General features: G+C 27.7%; 1 long non-coding RNA gene across 1 annotated transcript; it reads right to left on the bottom strand.

The window, feature by feature from the left end:
- Positions 1 to 10,353: 10,353 nt before the first annotated feature.
- On the bottom strand, positions 10,354 to 11,845 carry LOC130956042 (uncharacterized). The gene is made up of 3 exons (XR_009076976.1): positions 11,347 to 11,845; positions 11,078 to 11,147; positions 10,354 to 10,751 (listed from the first exon to the last, which is right to left on the bottom strand). It is a non-coding gene; the product is annotated as an uncharacterized LOC130956042 (long non-coding RNA).
- Between the last annotated feature and the right edge of the window lie 7,819 nt (positions 11,846 to 19,664).

Raw genomic sequence — 19,664 nt, 5'->3', positions numbered from 1 at the left:
ATTGATTAATTAGTTGAGTCTACTAAGAGTAGTGTAGTTTAGAGCTGCTTCAATGGACTTTCCAGGTCCCATAATAGAAAGGATCAAAATTCTAATTTGCCCCAAATACACGCATGCAAGGAGTATGGGCAAAAATACACACACAATCTATCATGGTCCTTCCCACTATATATATATATCTCTTTTGAAGAAAAGGATATTCTATAACTCTATTCGACAGATATTAGTTAACATAAAATCTTAAAATCATCATTTTTCTTTTCTTTTTTTTTACCTCAACATGATTTTTTAAATTTTCAGTTAACCTAATTTGAACCCTAAATTTTCCCTAAGGTGCTTTCTGTCATAGAGATGTTAATGGTGTACTAATGTGGTTTGACATCTACTAATAAGCTGAATATGATAGAAACAAATACATTAATTTGTACGGTCAAAAAAATGAAAAAAGGATATTGAATTATGTGGGTGCGTTCGTTAAACAATGTCTCTAAAAGTATTAATTATATTCTTCTTCAATTCCTTGTACCAATTAGTTTACTCAGGATGAAATATGTCTTTGGACTCAATAAATATTTACTATCCAAGGTACTTACAAGTTATAAAATACAGATATTTCGTTACGTTATCATATTTGCAGGTTAGATTTTTTTATATAATATTCGTTTGACACATGTATATGTTTTATGTTTTATTATATTTTAATAAAAATATTAAAAAATCACTTAGATATACTCAAATGCAATTATATACCAACATGTTTAATTATGTTTTACCGATATTTTTATATTTTTAAATAAATAAAAAATATTATTAATTATTAATACAAAAAATTATTTGATATAATTATAATAATGTATCCCAAAAATTCTTTATATTTTATACATATTATGTCCCCTTTTCAATAATTTTTTAAAATCTATATGTCATCAAGTCCTATATTGTGCGTCTTGTGTTTATATGAGTGTCTGCATCACAATTTTCAAATTATTTATAAAAAACTATTTCACATAAAAAACACAAATCACATCTTTTAAAATATATTTCAAATTTTTATTACTATCTATGTCAATTTTTTTTAGGATGCAGCACTTGTCATGTATTTGAAGAATTTTAGGTAGCTAAGAATTAAGATATTGAGAATATTAAAAAATATTATTAATATATTAAAATTAATTATTATATATTTATATATAAATATACATATTATTTAATTTATTTTTAATATATATTGTATATTAATAGTTAATTTTAATAAAAAAAAGTATATAGAGCCCAAATTAGAAGGTAAATAATTAATGAGAGTTGGAGTTGTAATGTATTTTTTCTTAGGTTGGGGGGGCATAGGGAAGTTAAATGCGACAAGAGGGCACAGAATCATCAGTTCTTCCTTGTCTTTATCCAGTTTTTTGGAGTCTTATGGGATTTCATTGTAACGTGGATCTCCAATTCACCACACACAACATAATTATCTATCTGCATGCATGTCACACGTTATTTTTATGATTAATGGTTTTCTTTTTTTAAGTATGGATAGTCAATTTATTAATTGGAACATTTATTTGATTACAATTAATTAGTAATTATTATGGTGTTTAAAAGATAATCTTTAACTAACTAAAAAAACAAAAAAAGTAATATTTAATTTTAAAAATATGAAAATAAATAATTTTAAAAAAATTAAAATTTATTATAAAAAATAAATTAAATATTAATTCATAAATATTATAGAATTGGCCTTGATGATGGCAATTATAGATATTTATCGTCTGATTTATTATTCTAGTGATGATTTTAATATTTATCATCTAATTATGATATTAAATTTCTAGTGATAAAAAAATATGTGTGAGAGAGAGAGGGGAAAGGGTTGAACATGCTTTTTTGTGCTATAAAGATCCAAAGCTGGGGCCTGATGGGTGAAGAGGGAACAAGAGAGGTGGATGCCACCAACCAAGAAGCCTACAAAGGTATACAGATAATAATAATATAATAATATAATAATATAATAATATAATAGGACCAATATTATTTCTATATCTAAATTCATTTTTATTTCGAATAAATACAAGTAAATAAAAGGCCATAATTTTATTAATAGTTATAAATTAGGTATTTAAAAATAAAACATCCATTTAGTGGTTTAACATTTAAATAACAATCTCTTTTCCAGTTGCAAAAATTTTGTTTCAATTTTCTGTCTCTTTTATTTGTCTTATAATATTTTTTATAAAAATATTATTTATATATTAAAATTAACTACTAAAATTAATTATTATTTTAATATGTATTTACATTTTAATACATATTTTATATTAATAACTGATATTTATGGTTAATTTTCGTCTACACGTAATATAGTCAATTTTATTCTCAACAAAGATTAAACTTTAAATTTTGATATCTATTATGTTATAAAATTAAGGTTTAATTACTCTGTTGATTTCTATAGTTTCGCAAAATTTTTAATTAGGTTTTTATATTTTTTTTTAATTTAACCTCTACACCAAATTATTTTTTTAATTAGGTTCCTTTTAATAGTAACTGGTTTAATTGTATAGAAATCCAATTAAAAAATTAGTATAAAAACCCAAATAAAAGAAAAAAATATAAAGATCTAATTAAAAAAATTTTGATACAAAAACTCAATTAAAAAAAATATAAAAATTTAATTAAAAATTTTACGAAATTATAAGGACTAACAAAATAATTAAACTATTAAAATTAACTATTTTAAAAATTTAAGTGGACTGGAAGACACAAATAATTAACGGAGATGCAAGAATATGAGAGAAGTGAGATGAGGAAAAGATATTGAAGATTGAAAAAGAGGAAAAGAATGGCCCCTTTTGGTTGAATGAATCCACAGTATTGAGTCACTATTGAAGCATGGATGGGTCGCATTCAAGAATGTAACAAAACATGGAGAGGGGGAAGAAAGGGCAAAAGGAAAGAAAGCAAGATATGGGAATAGAGAGGAAATTAAATAAATAAATAAATAAATAATTCAATTTCAATGATAGGGGACCATTTTATTATGGACCCCAGTTGCATTTAGTAATCTCACTCCAGGCCAATCCAATGGTGCTTCCGCTCTGGGGGGAGTCTTATTTGGCCTTCTGTTGTCCCTCATCATTTTATTTTCAATTCTCTTCATATTTATATACACAAAGGAAAAAAAAAACATAATTAAGAATTCTGTTGGTACAATGCTAGAGACATACTTTCAAGTTAGAGAAAATCTTTGAGGTAGTTCTGATTTTTTTTCAAAAAATGTTTTTTTTTTTGTTCTAAGCTGAAATAATTTGAATTTTTTCATAATTTTATAAAAATAGTTTAAAATTTACTTTTATTTTCTTTTATATAATTTTATTTCAATGTAAAACCACTAAAATTAAGAGAATCTATTTGTTTGTTGAAGAAATTAACTTTTCTTTTTAACAAGTAGTGGATTGAGATTTTATATACTCTTTTATTTTTTCATAATTATTAAGTTTATAATAATTTATAGTATATTTAAAATTTTTATTAATTACTATCACTTATAAGAATTAAAAAAAACTACAAGAAAAATGATAAAATAAAAGCTAGGATAACTCTTCTAATTGAAAAAAAATTAATAAAATAAAAAATAATAATATAATCATCAATAAATGTATAATTTTTGTTATTTACAAATCTCACTCCTTTAAATTAAAAAAATTAAAAAAATTATTTTTTATTTTAACAATATTCTCACTTTAAAATCACTTTACATTAGAATACATATGGATATAGACAATGAGGAGATAAAATTGAAAATAAAAAATAAAAAATAAAAATGGGGGGTTGGATAAGTGATGTAATATAGGGCCTTCAACATGTCAATCTCTTCCTTTTGGATTTAGACGCAAAGTTCGGAGAAAAGTCCACAAACACTGCATTGTCCTTATTAATGCCCTTGTGCTTGTGGGTCCCTAATAAACCCTACCCTAATTCACTTCATCATTCATTTTTCAACTTGCTTTTATTATTTTCCCACTTTTTAATTTAGTTATTTACACGCTTCACCTATCTTCTTTCTATCTATTTTAGTGTGGATTTATATTAGAGGAGACCATAAATAGGTTCCGATTTTTTAATTCGAAGATAAATAAATATTTAATTAATTAAAATATAAAAATATTTTTTATTTTTTAAAATATAATATATTTAAATTTTTTTGAGAGATTTATTTATTTTTGTACATTTTAGACAGAAAAATTTGAATATTTTACATCTTAAAACATAAAACATATTTTTATATTTTTAATTAGTTAAAAATTTATTTGTGTTTAAGTTAAAACATCAAAAATTTATTTATTTTTTCTTTATATTAAAAAATTTGAGAACTTTCTTAATTATTTAGATATAAATATAATATTTTTTATTATATGTAAGTGTCGTTTAATGTTTTTATGAGTGAGAGTTTTTTTTCCTGTTACTTTATTTAAAATTTCTCTTAGAATATTATTTGGGAGGAGAAATCAACTCTTTGCTTTATTTGTTTTTTTCTTCTAGAACAACATGTTGCATCTTTTAAGTCTTAACAATTTGCTAGAGAATAATACAACTTTTTCTAAGGTGTTATGGTTTTTGTGAATCATGATGCCAAACACCACCAAGTCTTCTCATGAGTGTATCCATAATTTTTTAAAAAAAAATAAATAAAAATAAACACACTCAAGGGAGGAGACAGCCAAACCTAATAATTCCCACACACACTAACATCCACTGATTTTATAGTACTACAATCAATTTAGAAGAACCGAAACACTTTGTGTTTTTTATTTTTTAGATTTTGTAAAAAAGTAAAATAAAATAAAAACCTAAGATAAAAATAAAAAAGTAAAATTGTATCATTTTAAATTATTATCTATTTTTTCTCATAAAATTCTAAAATAAAAAATATATTAAAAATAAAATAGGAAAAAAAAACTTACACACTTTAATTGTTAATGGTAGTTGATTGTGTGTTGTTATTAGACAACCTTACCTAGTGAACAAGTGAGGCTACTTCAAAAGCTTTTGGAGGAAGCATCTTGGTGCAAGCCTTATATTTTTTTATGTGCAACGAATTTTGTTAATTTAACCGTTGAATTTTAATATTTCACTATAAAAATCAATTCAAGAAAATTTTATAAAATTTGGAATTAATTTGAAATGTTATTATGACACTTTACTTTTACGTATATTATTATTTTAAAAGTATAAAAAATATATGACTATTAGATTATATATCTATTAATATCCGAATTTTTTAAAATTTAATAAGCTTAATTATCATGATAATATAACATGTGATTCATGAAATTTGTTGGGTAAAAAAAACTTACGTTTAATTACTTTGTCAATCGTTATACTTTTACTAAATTTATAATTAAATATTTATATTTTAAAAATTTTTAATTTAATTTTATATTATTTTTAATTTTATAATTAAATTCTTGTTATTATAAAAAATATTAACAAAAATTTTTTCTACAAATTAAAGATATTCACAATTAATGATATAATTAGATCTTTGTTAACATATTTTTTAGAGAAAAATATTTCGTTAACTTTAAAGACTTTGATACAAAAAGAACTTAATTACAAAATTAAATATAATATAAAAATTAATTAAAAATTTTAAAATATAAAAATTTAATTATAAATTTAATAAAATTACAAGAATAAATAAAATAATTAAGCCTTACTAATTAATTCAATTATATAGATCTATCTACAAGACATAGTTATAGCAGGTATAAACGGATCTCTTCTAAATGTCTTTTTTGTCTATGATATCTTTTAATATAATAAATTAAAGATTAATTAATTGCGAAACTGAACTCCATTTTAAAGGATATCTCTTCTCAATGTTTTGTTTCCGTGCCTTTTCAGTTTTCTTTGTCGGTTTGGCTGTAGCTCAATTGTGTATATTTTTTAAGTAATTTTTGTAATAAAAGGGCCCAATAAATAAACTAACTAGGGTCCAAAAATGTTACTTGGATTGTGAGAGAGCATGGGCCATAGTGTACAATGTACTCTACCTATGCTGAGAACAATATGGGTCCAAATTGTGCCAAGCACACCCAATATGACTGTTGCTCTCAACCAACACATGGTTTATTTATGGTTGAAAGGGTAGATATTTATTTTATTTAATGAATCACATTAAGTATACACAAAAAATTAGATATTAAATCAATTATTTGTGTCAAATATATATTAAAAATAAATTAAATAATATATATATTTATTTATATATAAATACATAATGACTGATTTTTTTGTGTGTATATAATATTTTTTATTTTTTAATTAGTAACTTTGGATTTAAGAAAGAAAAGAAAGAGATGATTATTCATTATTGCTCTTGGGGAATAAAAGTTGACTCAATTATGGTATTTGGTTAAGATGGAACATCTAGGGATTTGTCTATGGTGAGGAAAGTATAAAGTGGTTCTATAAGGATTAGAGAGAATATGCTATTTTTATTGTGGCTTTGAGAATTTTTCACACTATTTTTTATATTACATATATGACTTCTAAACTAGTAAAATTATAATAAATAAATTAAAAGATGGTCCAATTATACTAAAAATTTTAAGGCATAAATTTAGTGAAAGAAAAATATGGACTTTTTGAAATAAACATATATTTAGTAAAATTAATTTAGTAAAAACAATATATTTATATATATATAAGTAAATATCAAAATAATCAGTTACTCCTTTAATTTTTATATTAATAAAAATAAAATAAAATTGATATTAATTTTATTTGCTTTGCTTTATTTTATTGGTACCAAAAAATATATAATTAATTTGAATCTTTCAACAAAATTATTGAGGAAAGTAAATATTCAATTTAAAACCCTTATTTACAAACTATGTAATTTATATATATTCACACAGATTATTAGATAAACTTTAGTAATTATATATATCATGAGTAATATAAATATTAAAAATACAGTAATATTATTTAATTATTCTAATTATTATTTGTATAATACTATTAGTTAAGTAAATTTAATCAAGTCTTTAATTGTTTTTAATATATTTAAAATGAAAATTTTTTAACATTTTTTATTTTAAATTAATATAGTAATTACTAGGTTATATATATGTCGATCATAATTTAATTTTATTCACATAATTTTAGTCCTTTCAAAATCTATATTGCAATCTTACTTATTAGTCAAAATTTATATTCACATGATTTATTTTCCATGATAATTTACATCTCAATTAGATCTCATGAATAATTCTTTTTTATAATTTTATTCATATAATTTTAGTCCTTCCAAAATCTATATTCACATGATTTATTTTCTATGATAATTTACATCTGGATTAGATCTCATGAATAATTCTTTTTATAGATAAAATTCTTAATTGATTGTATTTTAATTTTTCAGTTATATGTCAGAGTTAATTCTTATTTAAAGTAAATGTAAATAATAAAGAATCAAATAAAATATTTACCTCAAGTTATCTGGAGTCATTAAATTTTTTTACCAATAACGTGCCATTAATAATCTCCTCTAAAAGTTTAAGTTGTATAAATACAATTGGATAATTTTAATTATTAAATCATATATAAATAGTGTATATAGAAATATGACTATTAAATTGAATAATTTAGTTTTTTTTTACTTTAATGTTTAAAAGATATTTTATTATTTTTGTAATAAAATTAAAATTTTAACATTCTCATAATTAGATTAAAATAGACAAACACAAAAAAATACTAAAAAATAAAAATAATCAAATTAAAATTATAATGTCTAACATAATCAAACAATGTTACATCTAATATGATTTTTTAGTTGTTTAAAATAAAGTAAAATGATATTTTATCATTTTTAATATAAAAATCCAATGAATATACTTGGTTTAGGTATAATTATAAGAATAAAACTAATTTTAAATATAAATAGGATAAATAAGAATAAAAACTAGTGTAATAGATTATTCAATTTATAAAATATCAATATGATTTTTTCTACAAGTGTTTAAATATAAATTATGTGTTATTATTATATGAAAGATACTATTTAAATTATAAAATTGTATGTCACTAATACATGAAAGGTTATTTTATTAATTATAATTCACTTATGTAATGTAATTTTAATTTATAATTGGATTTGTCAAAAAAATTGAAAAATAAATTAAATATAATAAAAATTTATTTGTGTGGAGGGTGGAATAGTCATTTCGACAGTTAAAGGAGTGAAATGTGGTTGTGTCACATGTACAAATGAATAAAAAATATACTTTAATTATAAATTGATTTAATATCAAATGAGTCCTAAAATAAAAATAAAAAAATTGCACAAAGATACTGGTCCTCTAAGGACCTTAATATTCTTTCCCCACAGTAGAACTCTCCAACATCTAGATCTATGATTGAAGAAGGATCTTAGCAGATTCTAATGTTGTTAGCATGTAAGAATGTAGGCCATCACTAATTGTGACATGTCACCTTAGAATGAGACAAAGTGACAAACGCTTCTCCATCAAACCGTTGGATCACACAGAGTGGTAAATGCCCTCATCACTTGAATGAATCAATGGAGTTGTGTGATTTCATGAATTTTCTTTATTCTTTGGGAACAAGAGTTTTCTTGACCTATGGGAGATTTATAGTGGAGTTCTATAAGAACTTTTGAAGGTATGCACATTCAAATATTATTGGGGAAAAGGAAAAAAAATTCTCACCAAGTTGTAGAAAAAAGGAAAACAGAGGGAAAAAAAAGGATTATATAGTAAATAAGAAAAATGTCAGATTGTCAACACTTTTTGTTACTATTAGTCAATGCTTTGAATTAATACTTTATTTTGTTAATATTCAAATTTTGGTTTACAATTTATTAATCAAATATTAACAAAAAATAATAAATTTTTTATTGGTCATGCAGTAATTCTCCATAAATAAAGTATAAAATGCATCTAACGCGCTACTAAATTAAGAACTCAATTGTTCTTTATATAAGATGTTGGACATACTATTAAACAAATTTATTTAGCATAGGAATGACGTTTTTTGGTAGAGAACATGATGGGTATATTATTTTTTTTCGTGGGCTAATATTATGGGTTATTGTAAGTCCATAAAAAGCTTTTGGTTATAAAGGCCAAAAATTGTCTTGTTAATTAATGACCAGCGTTTTTGGCGGCCTTCTGTAGGTATCTAAAATTAATGAAGGCATGACCAAAAGAAAACAAAAATAGGGGAAGCCATATTTAGGGGTGGCAAAGGGCCGAAACCAGCCGGTCCAATCCGAGTATCTCGCGAAAAAAGGCAGGTTAGGTTGAAAATTTAAAACCGACATCATTAAAAAATCTGCCTAATCCACACCGCCTAATCCGCGGGCTTTGGCGGGTTTCGGCAGGGTTGGACGGGATTCCTCAGCAGGCCCGTAATTTTTTTTTTTTTTGTAATTGAAGATATTTATGTTATAATTTGGATTATATTCTATATTTGTTTGATTAGATTTGGAAACTTAAAAATATTTAATTATTTGTTTTGGTTTTGGACAATATTTATTTTAATATTTTATTTTTTACAATGTTAGTTTTATTATTTTATTTCAAAAAACTTATTTGATAATTATATTTATTATATATTTAGAATTATAAAGACTTTAATGTTTGTAAACTTAAAAATTATAATTTTTTATGTCTTTAGAAATTTATAATTTATTGAAATAATTGTGAAATAATATATATTGTTTAATATTAAATATTAAAATTCGAAACCGCCTCATCAGACAGAACAGAAAAATAACAGACTTTTAACAAAATAAAATAGGACAAAACGGACTAATCCATTTGTTACCTCTAACCATATTGATGAAAGAAGCTCAAGCTATATGAAAATGAAGGTAAATTCACTGAATTGAATGGAAAGAGCCAAAAAATAAAAAAATAAATTGGAGATTCATCAATTCTCAAACACAAAAGAGAAGGAAACCTGAGATATACATTTAAATTATATTCTATACTTTTGAAGTGCTTTGTTAAACTAAGATGAAATATTTGTGAAAATACTCAATGCATTTTTTGAAACAAAAAACAGTTATTTTTCTTTTAGTAATTAGTAAGTACCAAGGTTATAAAAACCGGACCGGTCATCGAACCGGTCAAGCAACTGGTTCAATGGTTCAATGGTCCAACCGGGGTCAAACCGTGGTCGAACCGGTTTAATTAAATATACACTAAAATTATATAAAAATTCAATATATAATTTTAAATATACCAAATTAGTCTCAAACAATAGTATTATACTAACTCAAACAATAGTATTATACTAAAAAATGATTGGCTAAGCTATAATATCAAGTAGTCTCAAACAATAGTATTATACTAACTCGAACAAAATTAACTCGAACAAAAAGCAGCAATTCAGAAACTAACCATCAACAACTAATTGCAATATTTCTTGCTCCACCTGGCCCTGTTCCTCCAAAGGCTTCCTTTTTTCTAAATTAGTTGGCTAAGCTACATACAAAACTAAAGTTTCCTGTTTTATTTTGATTAAAGTTTCAAAACCAAATCTGGCAAATCAATAGATACTATGGGAAAAATAAAACTGCATATCTAATTGAAACAAAGTTCTCACGTTTCTACAGCCTTTTCAATATTCTAAATCATGACACTCTTAACTTCAGAGACCTTTTTCTGAACCTTGGCAAGCTTGCTTATCTACTCCAGTACTGCATATGCTCCTTGAATTTCAGCCTGCACCATCCAAACAAAACAAAACAAAACAACACAATTCACACAAATTCAACCAAATCAACCTCCATAATCAATTAGTCTCAAACAATAGTATTATACTAACTCAAACAAAATTAACTCAAACAAAAAGCAGCAATTCAGAAACTAACCATCAACAAAATTAACTCAAACAAGCAGCAATTCAGAATATTAATCCCACGCACCCAGAATCACAAAATCAGTATTATACTAACTCAGTAACTCAAAATAGTAAACCCAGCAACTCAGAATAACAGAATCAATATTATTAAAAATAATTGAAAACAAACAAAAATAAATTGACTTACCGGCAGCGACGGAGAAAGAAAGTGACGGCAATGAGATCTTGAATTTTTTAGTGAGTGACGGATCGGCCATCTTCAACATAAACAATGTAGTGAAAAAGGGAGGAAATCAGAATAAATAAAAATAACAAAAAAAATGAAAAATCAATAACTCGTTCCACCCACAACAGAGGAAACAAATAAAAAACTAAAGTGAAAAAGGGAGGAAATCAGTGAAAATAAAGAAGAGCATGAAGAAGATGTTGAAGAACGGCGAAGATTGAAGAACTCACGGCGACGGCAAAGTCCACGGCGGCAAGGGTACGTTCGCACTACGCACTGAGAGTGGTGCTCAACACACACAGAGAGAGAGAGATGGCTCGGAGACAGAGGCGTTTCGATGACGAGAATGAGGCGGCGATGACGACGGAGCAGTCCTTCGCGGCGGCGATGCCAACAGTTCAGACTCGACGTCGAGGAGAGGTGACGATAATAGGTGTTGTTGACTTTGAAGAGAGCGACAGAGAGAGATCGCCGAAGAGACGATGACCGGCCGACGGCGACAAGAAGAGTAACGATCCGAAGAGACGACGACCAACTGACGCGACGAGGAGAAGAACGATGAGAAGAGCGCGACGGTGGATAGTGATGGTGGCTGGGTTTAGGGTTTCTCAGAGACGGAGAGAAAGGGGAAGGGAGGGGTGGGGTGGGGTGAGAAGAGTGCGACGGTGGAAGAGTGATGGCGGCTAGGTTTAGGGTTTCTCAGAAACAGAGAGGGAGAGAAGGGGGAAGGGTGGGGGTGGGGGTGGGGGTGGGGGTGGGGTGGGGGTGGGCTGGGTATCTGTTGGGTTGGGTTGGGTTTTTTTTGTTATATATATATATATTATAAAAAAACCGGTAACTCTGAAAAAATCCGACCGGTTCTGACGGTTCACCGGTTAACCGCCGGTTTAGCCGGTTTTCAGTCCGGTTTTTTGCAGAACGGTTTTACCATAGAACCGAACCGACCAGATGACCGGTTTCCGATTAACCCGGTTGAACCGGCCGGTCCGGTTCGGTTTTCAGAACAATGGTAAGTACCCTTAACAAAATCCTTTTTTTAAAAAAAAAGATTTGCATTAACTTTTAAGCATATAAGTTCATATATTTTGCTGACAACTAACCCTAAGGATATTTGTCAAGTTTACTTATAGTAAAATTTTATTAATGCATAAAATAAATTTAACTATTAGCTTTTCAATAAAAATTATATACAAAGATATTTGTTATCAAAAACTTTATGTTTATATAAGAATTTAGGTAATATAATAATTACATATAATGTGATTAAAGTTCTAAAAGCAAATCAGTTATCGAACCAATAGAATTAGAGGTTTAATAGTTTAAAAGTTCAACTAAAATTTAATCGAGATTGAATCAGATATAATAAAATAATATATTTATTTATAAAATATATTATTTTTTTAAAAAATAATTATTTTGTGATTTATTATTTTAATCACTAAAAGAAAAACCAAGTCGACCCATTAATTGGCTTTTAATAAGTTCATTACCAAGTATTTTTTATCTTAACTCGAATCGGTTTATTAACCAATTTTCGGTTAATTGGGTTGAACCCACTCATCATAATTCATAACCATGAATGAGATTTTTGGTTTTTGGAAGGGGAGAGGGTTGTTTTTGTTTTTTTCCAATGTCTGATACACGTTTTGGTTAATATTCTCATGCTGTTAAAGAGTGGAACAAAAGTCTAATCCATCATTATTGATAATGGACATACATATCTCAACTTCTTTAATGGTATATCTTAGAGGCCCGTGTTTATTTAGTGGTGTATAGGAGTTGGAATGTTACACAATGTTATCAAAGTCCAACTTATGAAATTATATTATTTATGTGGTAGGGTTGAAGAATTTTTCGTAACCAAATAGTAATAATTAGTTACACTTAATTAGCTTAGCTTGTTTCTTTATTACTTGTTCCTAACAAATTAATTAGTTTCATTGGCACAACTAACTAATTAATAATGGAGAATGAACAACTACAAAATTAAATCTCCAAGATATAAGTCCAAATGAAGAGCTAAACTAATTAAACCACAAAAATTGATGTTAGTATAGGTCCATATGAGGTGGTTGGACTGACTTTAATTAAGGACTGTTCTAAACTATGTTAATATGATTTATTTTATTTATCAACATTTTAAAATCTGTATTAATTAGTAAAATAAATGTTAGAGTTAGTTGAATATTTTTCGTAAATTAAATGTATTCATAATTAAAAATATAATTTGATTTGATTGCATGTATTTTACGAGAAATATTCTATTAATTTTAATATTTTTTTAAATAAAAAAGACTTAATTATAAAATTAAAGTAATATAAAAATCTAATTAAAAAAAAATATAGAGACCTAATTAAAAATTTAATAAAACTATAGAGACCAATCGAATAATTAAATATTTTTTAAAATTGCGAACAAACTTCTCAATTCAGCATATTAGGAGAACTAAGTTCCTAATTTTTTCATTAATCATTGGCATATATCTCAGAAATTGTGAAAGAATTTCTTAATTCATCAGCATATCATTCAGGAGCATCAAATTTTTAATGTTGAGCTTATAAATAACATTAATGTGCAATTTTTTCTACTCAATGATGTCATAAGTATAAAATCGTTATACCCAGTTATATTTTAGGTGAATACTACAATAAAAATTTTATAATTATTTTTATGTAAAAATATTTTTTTTTTTTATCATTGGACGATGGATTGTATAGTTAGATTTTAATATTTATAAAAGTATTATCTTTGTTTAAAATATGACTAAATAAATAAATCATATTTTTAAATAAAATATCTTCATAAAAACATATTTTTATCTTCAATTACTTATATTTTATTCACATTTTTATAGAAAAACTTATAGTTATTTAATTTTTGAGATCTAAAATTGACCATAAAATAAGTAATTTATTATATTGTCATTGAATCAATTATTAAACTCTTGCATTTGAGTGTCAACTGTAGAAATAAATAAATTCACGTGACAATATAACGATTTTTCACTGAAATTTAGTCAACAAATTTATAACTTCGAACCTTTCTAAAAATATACAATGTATTTATATCAGGAACTCAAACATTATGCCAGAGTGGTATAATTTCTTTGAAGCAAAACTTTTGACTTGGTTATTCCATTTTTTTGAATTAAATTAGTTCTAAAAATTAGAATAGTACAAACAAATTATTTTTAATGGTTTTTTATTTTATTTTTAGCGACAATAAAAATAACTGTTAATAGATTTATCGACAATTAAATATTAATCATCTTATATTTTGTTGTTAAAAGATTTTAACGGTAATTATACAATTATCGATAAAAAATTTTTTAATAGCCGTCAAAGTATATAATTACCATTATAACATATAATAATAATAATAATAATAATAATAATAATAATAATAATAATAAATATTTGATTATTATAAAAATATAAATTAAATAAGACATGTATATAATAGTTATTATATTATTGTCACTAAAAATTTAGCACTAAAAATATATAGTGGGATAATATGTTCAATATATCTTAATTTTTTTTTGTTGCATGCTTCACAAATATCATATAGCATCACTTGGTGATTTTTTTCTTCACTTTAGACCTTTTAAATATTATAAAATGTAATAAAATTTGTTTTTTAAATTATAATAGATCACAAATATATTCACTAGAATTTTCTTTTCAAAATTGTTGCCCGTGTCCGTCCTTGGTATCATGATTTTTAACTTTTTATTTTCAAAAGTTAATATCTTTATTGTAATTAAAATGGTTAGATTACAATTTTCACAAAATTAGGGATAAGCGAATGCAATAAACATAAATTAGGGAGGCTTTCAGAAAAAAAAACAATACCAAACTAAAATATTAAGGATTTAGAGCAATAGGTCAAGATATTTTTTCATCTTCAACTTCGGTGGTTATGATTACCAAATCTTCTATATTCTTCTGCAAATTTTAGAATTTAGGACAGAATTTCTCCAGTCTCAACTCTGCAATTCTCAAAGATGAAAGAGTTCCTGGACAACTAAATTTGTCATAGAAGGTAGCTCACTTGACTTCATTTTTCTTTTAAATCTCCTCTTGTTCTCATCTCTTCCATCAACTGACACCACCACTCTCATGGTTGCATATTCAGATATCTAGGAATCACACTAGCTACTGGTGATTGATTCCAAACTTACTCAACTACTTCCGGACAAAAGATCAAAGCATGCAGGTGTGTTTCCGGTAATGAAGAACAACGCGGACACAAATTGGAGATCCGAACTATCCTCTCATAAAGATTTGTCTTCGCCGCTAGTCCTTCATGAGCAAGTTTTCATAGAAAGGCCTTGATTCTTGGTTGACATTGAACCTCTTAGATGCTCCTCCATAGTTATCTTCTTTTGAATTTGGCGTGAAGAGCTTCAATTGGTTTATGAAAAAAATTATAAGATACTTCATATTCCGTTCTAACATTGTAATTACATGAATCATGCTTTATCCAAGTGATTGAATATTCACTTTCTTCAATATCCATTTGGCAGATTTGTTGTACTATGTTGGGTCTGAACACACTGTGAATGAGCTATGTATTCTAATCCCCTATCTCATTGAATAGTTGTCTTAACCAAATCAAGTTTTCATCACTGCAGTTGCCTTCCTGTAATCGGAATGGAGGTAAGTTACTAAACCATGGCTCTTATTTAATTTTACTATATCCTGTGTTGTAACTGTTCATTTGGTACCTTGTTCCAGGACTTTTCTGCCTTCCAGTAAGCTTTGTCAGGCCTAAAATGGTCTCAAACCCGATTTTGCTTCCAAAAAAGAGGTAACTCTAAAATATTTGTTTTTGAAAACTTTATAAACAGAGAATTTGGTTTAGTCATTAGTCTCCACCATTATTTTGCTAACATCGCTAGATTAAACGCTTTGAGATCTTTAAATCCCATACCTCCTCCCTCTTTAGTTCTGCTCTTTGTATCCCAGCTAATCCACTAAAGTTTCTATTCATTATGCTTTTAACCCCACCAGAACTGCATCATCATTTTGTGAATATCATCTAGTAATGTTTTGGGCAGTTTAAAACAACTTAGAGTATAGATAGGTATAGCACATCCCACAACTTTGATTAAGATTTCTCTTCCGTTTGCTGACAATAGATGGCGCTTCCAACCTTAAAGCTTCTTTGAAACCTTATCTTTCATATAACCAAATGTCTAACTTTTAGATCTGTTAATAATAGAGGAAAGACCCAAATATTTGTCATGTGCACCTGAGAACTCGGAGAAAACTAGCTAATTCTTCCTTAATAGAATGAGGGGTATTTTTACTGAAAAATACTGCAGACTTACTGAAATTGGTGATCTGACCACTTAGGGAGCCATACTGTTGAGTAACATTAAGCAAATTTGCACAATTATGTGGTGTTACTTTATAGAATAATAAAGAGTCATCAGTGAATAAAAGATGGTTGATGGATGGACATCTACTGTTCCACCGAAATCCCTGAAATAGGTTATTCTGTTCTCCTTTATGGAGCATTAAGGATAAACCTTCTGCGCATAATAGAAAAAGGTAGGGTGAGAGAGGATCATCTTGACAGAGCCCTCTACTTGGTTTAAAGAAACCAATAGGAGAATTTTCCACAATAACCAAATAAAAAATAGTAGTGACACATTCCTTCATCCATTCTATTCACCTCTGACAAAAACCAAGCTTTTTCATTGTGAACCACACAAAACTTCATTCCACCCATCATAGGCTTTGCTCATATCCACCTTTAGTGCTAAATCAGTGACCCCAAATAATTTATTCTTTAAAAAATGCATGCATTCAATAGCCACAAGAATATTATCACTAATAAGTCTCCCTCTAATAAATGAACTCTTATTATCACTAATTATTCTATTCATAAGATGCTGCAAGCGATAAACAAGTACCTTGGGAATAATCTTATGGAATACGGTGATTAGGCTGATGGGTTGAATCTGCGACATATTTTCTGCATTTTGAGCCTTTGGACTTAGATAAATTTGTGTATGGTTGAAACTCTTTAGGATTCTTCCTCTACTAAAGAAGCTCTTGACTGCCCCTCATACATCCCCTTTAATGATCCTCCAGTAGAACTGAAAAAATTTTGCCGTGAATCTATCGTCTCCCGGGGCAGCCCCTAAACTAATAGAAAAAGTTGCCTTCTTAATTTTCTCTTCACTAATTGGTTTAGTAAGGTGTCGATTAGTCTTAGAGGAGACCTTCTTTCTCAAACCAGTCAGCACATGGGAAACGTCTTGAGGATTTCCTGTTGTAAACAACTCTTCAAAGTATCTTTGCGCTCTTGCCCCAATTGTTTCTAGAGTAGTACACCACTCTCCATTCTCATCCTCTAACCTCCATATCTTATTTCTCCTGTTTCTAACTTGAATCATGGAGTGAAAAAAATTTTGTGTTTTGATCTTCCCATTTGAGCCAATCGATTCTTGATTTCTCCCTCCAAAACCTTTCCTCTATAATACATGCATTATTCAACTCTTCTTTTAGCTGTAAGATCTCTATATTATTAGTAGAACTGGGATATTCCTTCAAGGCCAAGCGTTTAGTTGCAATATTTTCCATTTTTTTCTTGAATTTCCTACCACCAAAGCTTGTCATTTGACTACTTCAGATATGCAGCGCTTTAGTTTCTGAAATAATTGGTACTTTAGAGAGCCAGAAACACTTGTTTGCCATACCTCATTAACAATTGTATCAATCATCTCCTTCCCACACCATCTCTTTTGAAATTTGAACCTCTTTTTACTCTTGATGGTTGCTGAATTTGGGTTTATTAGCAAAATGCGATGGTCTAAACCAATATCTTTCAAGTGTGTGAGTGTAGCCAACGAATATTCCTCCCTTAGTTTTAGTGACATAAAAGCTCTATTTAGTCTCTCTTTGACTGCTCTTTCTTGACAACTTCGATTCTACCATATAAATTTTTTCCCCAGATATCCCATATCCACTAAGCATCCATGGTTTATAAAATTTTGAAACTTCTGAATGGATTGAAACGATTTCTCCCTTCCTCCCTCATTTTCATCTGATGACAATATGGCATTAAAATCACCAATGACCACATATCTGTCTCCTAGTTGCCTAATAATCTCTAGTAAGGCCTCATATTGATTATCTCTCAGCTAGTCAGTACTATGGAGGTGAACTTCTAACATCTTCCATGTGATTCTTCTCTCCTGATCTTCAATTGAGAAGGATATATAAAATTCTACACTGCTATTCACCTTCACCTTTACTCCTTCCTTCCATGCAAGAGCCAAGCCTCCTGTCGCGCCATTAGGATTAACATAAAAAACCTCCGTAAGACCCACACTTTTTAACTATCTTTCCACTAACAAGAATTGATTTTTGTCTCACATTAAAACACAACCTTAGGAGAATGGAAATTTTGAATCTCTTTGACGTTGTGAACTGTCAGGGGTTTTTTCAAACCTCGACAGTTTCACATTACCAACTTCATAGTCCCGTGGGTGCCTTTAGTGGGTTGACACCCTCACCCAAATCAGCATTCCTCTCATTTGACTTTTCTTTCTCAATTTGACCTTCCTCCTCCTCCTCCTCCTCCCTAACATCTGTATTACGTTTCATCCCTGTGACCATCTTGATGTTTTCAACCTCATTGCTTTTATGTGCTAAATACTTAATCTTCTGCCTCTTGAAGTTTCTACAATCTTTACTAGATTTGCTGTCACATTGGAATGTGCCTACTTCCTCCTTATAAAACAGTTCCCCTTTTACCTCCTCAGCTCCTACAAGGATATGTTTCTTACTACTGTTTTGAGATAGGAAAATTGGTGATGGTTGGTTTGGATTATGAATGTGTTGGTCGAGGGTTGAAAAATTTTGATTTTCTGTATTAGGCTTGATGTAGATCATGGTTTTTTTTTATTGACGTCATTACAGGATAATTGAAAAATTTTTTTGATGAGATTAATAGGGATTGGCTTTTTGGTTAACTAATCTCCTCCTTTTCCTCTTCTATTAATGTTTGGGATTAAATTCTCCTTATTATCCTTTAGCTTCCATCCTGTGAATTCTGCTCAAAATTGAGAACTCCATCTTTCCTCCTTTAGACTCAGATCAGTTGAATTTTTCAAGGATTTATTGTAATTTCTGGAATCATGGCCAATAAATCTATAGAAACTATAATATATCTCTAGGCATTTATATTTCAGCTGAACTTCAAAAATTTTTTTATTTGGACTAGCCATTTTAATACTCTACTTCAGTGTGTGAGTGACATTCAAGTTAATCCTCACCTTCATGATCTGATCTTCCTTACCTCATTATGTAAGTCTCCACCTCCAGCACCTCACCCAATCTTTCTACAATCTTATGAGCATCCTCCTTCGTTTTGCAATAGTCTGACATATCCCATAATTGGATCCAGGTAGGTATTAGTGAGTAATCTTCCTTTTCAATATTCATCTCTGTAGTCCAGCGCCTCACGTGAATTACATATTGCTTAAAGAGCCATAGTGATTCCCTTTCCACCCTTATCACATCAGCATCT

The sequence above is a fragment of the Arachis stenosperma genome, chromosome 10 (genome assembly GCF_014773155.1).
Source record: "Arachis stenosperma cultivar V10309 chromosome 10, arast.V10309.gnm1.PFL2, whole genome shotgun sequence".
In the NCBI taxonomy this organism is placed as follows: Eukaryota; Viridiplantae; Streptophyta; class Magnoliopsida; order Fabales; family Fabaceae; genus Arachis; species Arachis stenosperma.
The sequence above is the reverse complement of the archived record's forward strand: the minus strand, read 5'-3'. Positions and strand labels throughout refer to the sequence as shown.